At 36.8% G+C, this 7,037-nt stretch overlaps 1 pseudogene; it reads right to left on the reverse strand.

Moving 5' to 3' along the window:
* Positions 1-3,769: 3,769 nt before the first annotated feature.
* LOC141422915 (small nucleolar RNA SNORA3/SNORA45 family) lies at positions 3,770-3,891 on the reverse strand (annotated as a pseudogene).
* Between the last annotated feature and the right edge of the window lie 3,146 nt (positions 3,892-7,037).

A 7,037-nucleotide genomic window follows, 5' to 3' on the forward strand; every position in this document is an offset into this window, starting at 1 on the left:
GGTTTCCATAGCTCCTGACACTGACGTGTTCTCTACTCATGCTGAATTTTACTGACTTTCCCTTATCTCTGGTTCTTCACAGAGGTTGTTTTCTCTGCTTGGAGTTGGCTTCCTTCCCTTTGTCTCCCTCCCTGTTCTAATTATTACTCATCCTTCTTGGCCCAACTGGGACCCCCCCCAAGTGGTGCCTCCAGGCCTTGATGTGCAGCTCTCTTATGTACTGCTACAATACACGGAATCTCCCTGACAGAGGCACATGGGCCTCATCATACTGGGCTTGCCCATGGACCTGTCTGTCTCCTTCGTTAGATAGCAAAAACTCTGAGGACAAAACTTGGAAGTTGTGTTCATTATATCATCTGGTAGCATGTACCACCCTATTTCTCCCTTTCCTCTTCTTTCTTCCTTTGTTTTCCTAATCAGAGTAACAGAGAGAAATGCTGGAATGAGAGTTTTAAAGCTAACTTGGCAAAGTTTTTCTGTTCCTGTATTCTTAGACTCTCAGAATACAGAAAGCTGCTAACAACAGGGTTTGTGGAAAGAAGTAAAAACTAAGAACAGCTACTACACATAATGAATGTTTGGTTGAATCATCAATAGATAGCATAACATTTTATTATGAGTATCTACACTTCAAAAATAAAACAAAATAAGAAGCCCAGTAAAAATCACACTAAGGAAAAAGAAGGATTAAAAGATTCAACATGCAATAGTAATCTACAATGGATGTGGAATAAAAATGTTATTACCAGACCGCAGCAGGTCAATAGAGTATCTTAGAGTAGTAAACCAAAGAACACACCACTCTAACTTAAAAGAGAGGGGGAGGAAAGGAGGGAGGGAGGGAGGAGAGAGAGAGAGAGAGAGAGAGAAACAGAGAGAGAGAATCAATTATAGTTTGGATTTGAAATGTCCCCAAGACCCTTGTGTTAAAGTTTTGGTCCCCAGCTTGGTGCTACTGGGAGGTGGTAGAAACTTTAAGAAACAGGGCTTAGTAAGGGGTACTCATTGGGGATGTGCCCTTAAAGGAGACAGTGGGACCCCAGTCATTTCCTCTTTCTCTTTCGTTTCCTGACTGTGGGGGGAGTAGTTTTGCCCTGCCATGTGCTCCTGCCATGATGTGCTGCCCCCCTCCAGAAGCCTAAAAAGCCACATGTCCACCCAATGGTAGACTGGAACCTCTAAAACTGTGTGCCAAAATAAATATTTTCTCTTTAAAAGTTGATTACCTTGGGTATTTGTTATAGTGACAGAAAACTGAGTAATACAGAATATTTATTTGCCAACTTTCAGGTTAACTTGATCCTCCATCCCCAAGATATAATCTAACCAAATAATAGAGATTCTCATTCCCACTAGACTTAAATGAGATTCATTCCAAGGGCTTCAACACAAATGTTTCATTCTCCCCACCCCGATTTCTCCATTAAAGTCAGTCTTTCTAGCTTTCTTCTCTGTATTGCTCTTATTTGCCAAATAATTTCCTAATGTCCATTCTATTATATATAGTTTATGAAAGAAATAGTGCCTATGCCAATTACTATATTCTCAGTTAAAATGCAACAAGTTACCCTATAGTAAAACCACCTATGTGCTTTAGGCCGATACTAGCTCTGCTGAGAGATAACAGTTAACTTAGGGTACACTCTGAGTGTAAGAGACTGCAAATAATAAAAAGTAGGGAGTAGTGAGATTGTGTACGAGTTGTATGTTACTCATACACAGGAACTGTGAGAAGTTTACTCCATTATTCCTTCTCTGATGCTCTTCCTTTCTTCATGTAGACTCCAAGTTTATGATCTGTACCAGTTTTCTTCTTGAAGAAATATCTCAACACCCTTCTTTCAGGACTGATTTACTGAAGATAAATTGTCTAAGAAGTTCTTTATTTCCTCTTCACTAACAAAAAAATAGGCTTTTTTTTTAGAGAAGTCTTATGTTTACAGAAAAATTGAACAAAATCACAGACTTCCCATATACCGCCCCCCCATTTCACTTTATTAACATCTTGCGTTTGCAGTACATTTGTTACAATTGTGACGCCAGCATGGATACATTATTAAGGAAATCCCATAGTTTGCATAAAGATCTACTCTTTGTGTTGTGCAGATTTTTGAATTTTGAAAAATGTATAGTGGCATGTATTTGCCATTATAGACTCATTCAGAATAGCTCTCCTTCCCTAAAAATCTCCTGTGTTCCACTTATTCACCTGTCTTCTTTTTCCTCTCTCCAGTCTCCCATCCTCCCTCAACCACAGATCTTTGTTCTGGTTCTATAGTTTTTCCTTTTCCAATAAATACACCTGGTAGTTGGAATCATATAGTATGTAGCCTTTCCAAATAGCTTCATTCACTTAAAATATTCATTTAAAGTCCTTCGTGCCTTTCCATGGCTTGATAGCTGATTTCTTTTTATTATCAAATAATATTCTATTGTCTGACTGAGTACAGTTTTTTAATCCATTCACCTATTGAAGGACGTATTGGTTGCTTCCAGTTTTGACAATTATGAACACAGCTGCTGCAAATATTTGTGTGCAGGTTTTTATGTAGACATAAATTCTTGACTCCTTTGAGTAAATACCCAGGAACATAATCACTGGATTGTATAGTAGGCTGTGTTTAGTTTTGTAAGAAACTCCCAGACTGTCTTCCAAAGGGGCTGTATCATTTTGCATTCCCACCAGCAGTGAATGAGCACCCCTAGCTTCATATTCTCTCCAGCATTTGGTATTGTCAGTGTTTTGGATTTTCATCATTCTACAGCCATGCAGTAATATCTCACTGTTGTTTTAATTTTCAGTTCTCTAAAGAGCATTTATTCATATGTTTATTTGTCTGTATATCTCCTGTGGTAACTGTTCAAATCTTTTGCCCACTTTTTAGTTGGGCTGTTTGTTTTCTCATTATTGGGTTTTAAGAGTTTTTTGTACATTTTGGATACAAAGACTTTGCCAGATAATTGTTTTGTAATTATTTTCTCTCAGTCTGCGTCTTATGTTTTATTCTCTTAACCTCTTTCACTTTTAAAGGATAGGTTTATGGATACAGAACTCTAGAGTGGTAGTTGTTTTTCTTTCAACACTTTGAATATTTCCCTACACTTTCTTGTTGCTTGCATGGTTGTTGACTAGAAATCCAATACAATTTTTACATTCATTCCACTATAGGTAAGGTGTTTCATTTCTCTGGCTTCTTTCAAAAATTTCTCTTTGACTTTGGGTTTTTGTAATTTAAATATTATATGCCAACATGTATACATGTTTCATTTAAACTTTTTTATTTACATATACTAACTGAACAAAATAATGGGTTTCATTATGACATTTTCATACATGCATGGAACGTACTCTGACCATATTCACTCCCTAATTATCTTCTCTTGTCTACCTGAGGATATACTTTTAAATACATACCCTACTTGGTATTCTGTGAGCATCCTGAGTCTGTGGTTTGATGTCTGTTCTTGCAGATATTATTACTTTAAATATCTCCCCTGTTCCACAGCCCCTTTCTTTTCCTTTTGCTACTACAATTAAGCATGTTTCAACTTTTGAAACAGTCTTGGGTTCTCAAATGTTCTTTTATTATTATTATTATCCTTTATATTTCAGTTTGAGGAGTTTCTATGACCCTATCTTTAAGCGCATTGATTTATTTTATTTGTTGGAGAGAAAAGGATTTACAATACTCCACAGCAGATACCAACTCCCTAAAGGGAATAAGGAAAGAGACCTGCCAACTCAAACTTTCTGGGATCCAGATGGGCATGTTTCTGATCTGGGTATTAATGGGGCACTGACTGACCCCCCCAAGACTAGCATGTTCTCTCTGAGAACTTTAGCGCACCAAAGCAACAACTGTGTCCAGATGTGACTCTAGTCTCAGCCAGTACACTGATTTATAAAGGCATTATTTGTTTGTTTGTGCACTGGTTTTCTTCACAATGATGTCCAGTGTAGTAATGAGTCTAGTGAAAATGTTCTTAATTTCTACTACAGTGTTTTCAATTTCTAGAACTTCTTTTTCATTCTTTCTTAGCGTCACCATTTCTCAATTTAAAATACTGTGTTCTTTCAAGTTGTCAATACTTCTTACATTAGCGAATTAACATACTAATTACAGTTATTGAAATTCTCTTTCCAATAATCCCAATCTGTATCATATCAGTCTGATTCTAGCTTTTGCTTTGTTTCTTCAGCCTGTGGGGTTTTTTTTTTCTTACCTTGTAGCTTGTTATTGAAAGTACAGAAGGATAGTCAGATGCTGGTGCATTTTATGCTGATCTGGCTAAGAGTTGGGTTACGTTTAAGGTTTGCTAGAGCTGTCGACGTCAGAAGCATTGTATTCCTTCTGCGTCCTTATTTTTGCCCCCATATCAGATGTTTTCAGTTTTGTCCCTTGCTTTCAGCTTGGTTTGGCCTCTTGCTGTTAAAAGGTGGAGAAGATGAGGAAGAACAAGCAAAGCAAAATAAGAAGACAGTCAGTGAAGTAGGAGAAAAATGAGGAAAGTATGGTGCCCAGAGATCAAGTAAAGAAGGGGGTTGAAAGAGAAAGGATTAATCAACTATGTCAAGTATTCAGATAATTCAAGTAAGATGAGGGCCAAGGACTGACCAGTGGATTTAGCAGTGGAGGACACAGGTGACCCTAACAATCCCAGAGCCCTTGATCATGCAGAGTAATGCCTTAAGCAAGAGAATCAAAAAGAAGTTGCATGTAATTCCAGATCAAGAAATGAGGAATGGGGTCATTGTCAAAATGTTGACACCTGTTTGGCAAGTTGTCTGAATAATCGTGACATGACATTGGATGTCTTTTCTGCTGGCTGGATCTCTGCTTATGTTATGGTTCAAGTTTGTTAGTGATTTCAGGGATGAGGTCCATGCCTTCATCATATAACCTTGAACCAATGCCCAAAATGACTTAGATTTTCTCACTATGAAAATAAATATAATGGTAACCACTAAACTAAAATATCAAAGCCTGGGAAGTGCTGACATGAGAGAACAATGCTGGCACTGGGTTTTCTAAAAAGGAAAATCACATTCCACAGCTACCTGTAAGTCTGTGGAAATGGAAAATTTTTAAATTGAGAGAATGACAAACTGCCTGTCCAAATGCAAAGAGTGGATGAGGTGGCTCTCCCATAACAAGTGGTGAGGTTCTGGTGAGGATGGACATTCCTCACAGGCACCATTGCTCACCACTATTTGGATTCAGGAAGCATTGTGCAGTGAATGAACAAATGAGATAGATCAACGAATAAGATTCACTCGTTGCCTTTCAGCATCTCTCCCTGACTTATCTAACCACATGCTAATCATTTTTTCTGGTTTCTCTGGCCCTACCAATCCAACTTGAAGTTCTTTGAAGGCTATATCATGAAACTTATTTCTTTATTCCTTACTTCAGTATTATGGTTATTACTTAATATCTATTTATTGACTGAGTAAAACATTTTAAAGAAATTGAGCTGTTAATTCAAGTTAAGAAAACAAAATAAATTTAAATCCTCAAGACCAAGAGACAAGAGAAATACCTTAAATAAGCCTTTCAGAGTTTTGATTATGATGGCTGGCAGGATAAAATAAATTGCAGACAACCCTCCTCTGATGTTTTGGTATCTAATACCCTTATCAGAAGGTTTCCAACTACTAATCATAAACCTTTATTTACAGTTGCCAATCACAGGCTTTTCGGTCTCCAAAGATACAACCATATCCTTCCAAGAGCCTTGTGCAGCTTTTGCTTTTGTGTGATAGTCTTGTAAGAGATGTCAGTTGTTTTCCTGGTTGCACATATTTTGGGGTGTCCCAACAACATGACAATGACTGTCCTATATGCTTGGATTTCATATGCCCACCACAGGCAAGTTTCCTTTTCTTAGTCTTCTTTCTTATCAAAAAAAGGGTAAGGTTATATATTGCTTATATCAGTAATAAAAAACAAACACACACACACTTTGAGAAGTTTAAGGATGGTTAATTCTAATCAAAGATTATTCAGCTCATGTTACAAATTCACACTCAAGACATGCATTTATCATATCTGTGATCTTCAGCAATGGCATTGATAATAAGATTTGGAAAAGCAAAATGTTAAGTACTAACCTCGGAAATAATTTGTGATGTTCTCTTCTCTCTGAATTAGTAAAACAAACACTGTAAGCTTTAAAACAATAGAGATGTGTATTTGGAAATAGCTTGTCGTGCTTTTCCATTTTCCCCCCGCTGCCGTGCGATTAGTAACATGATACTTGAGGTCATAGCAGAACTTCCAAAATAAACTTGATCTTTAGAGCTTTACAACAATGATGGGTGAACCTCAGAAAGTTTAGAGTCTGTTCAAATGGAGAACTAATGCTCTTCTATCAGTTTCCTGCACCTCTAAATTACTAAGCTGAAGTTTTCACAACAATGGCAATTCTTGTTTCACATTGGTGTCAAACATTATAAACACTCAAAATAAGTTTTCCCTGCCCCCACTCATCTATCCAGCTCAGTTCATTGTGGTTTCTACTGTTTTGCCTGAGTCTAGATTCATGTCACCTCAGCACCTCTGCATGAAATCGTCAGTAATATAGATGGGCTTTTTACTAAACAATTTCAAAGTTACTGTTGAATTATGAGAGCTTAATTTGTCACCTCTTTAAACTTTGTCTCCTCAACTATAAAAAGTGAGCATTACAAACAACTTTTTAGGATTGTGGGGAGAACTGAACAGAATAATTTATGCAAAGTAGACAGCACAAAGAGTGTTCAGTAGACTAGACCTTAATTATTGATAATTAAAGTAATACACATTGATTTTTAGAAAATGTATCCAAATAAAAAGAAAACAACAATCATCCATAAATCTTTCTCAGTATAATTACTGGATCATATGGCATATTTTCCTTTTTTCTAGACAAAGGTACATAAAGTATTCCTTTGTTATAAAGACCTTCAAATATACAAAGGTATCTTTTGTAAATTTATCTCTTTTTGGTTTTTTTTTTTTTTTTTTTTGGTGGTACTGGGGCTTGAACTCAGG

Source organism: Castor canadensis, chromosome 4, assembly GCF_047511655.1.
Source record: "Castor canadensis chromosome 4, mCasCan1.hap1v2, whole genome shotgun sequence".
Taxonomy (NCBI): domain Eukaryota; kingdom Metazoa; phylum Chordata; class Mammalia; order Rodentia; family Castoridae; genus Castor; species Castor canadensis.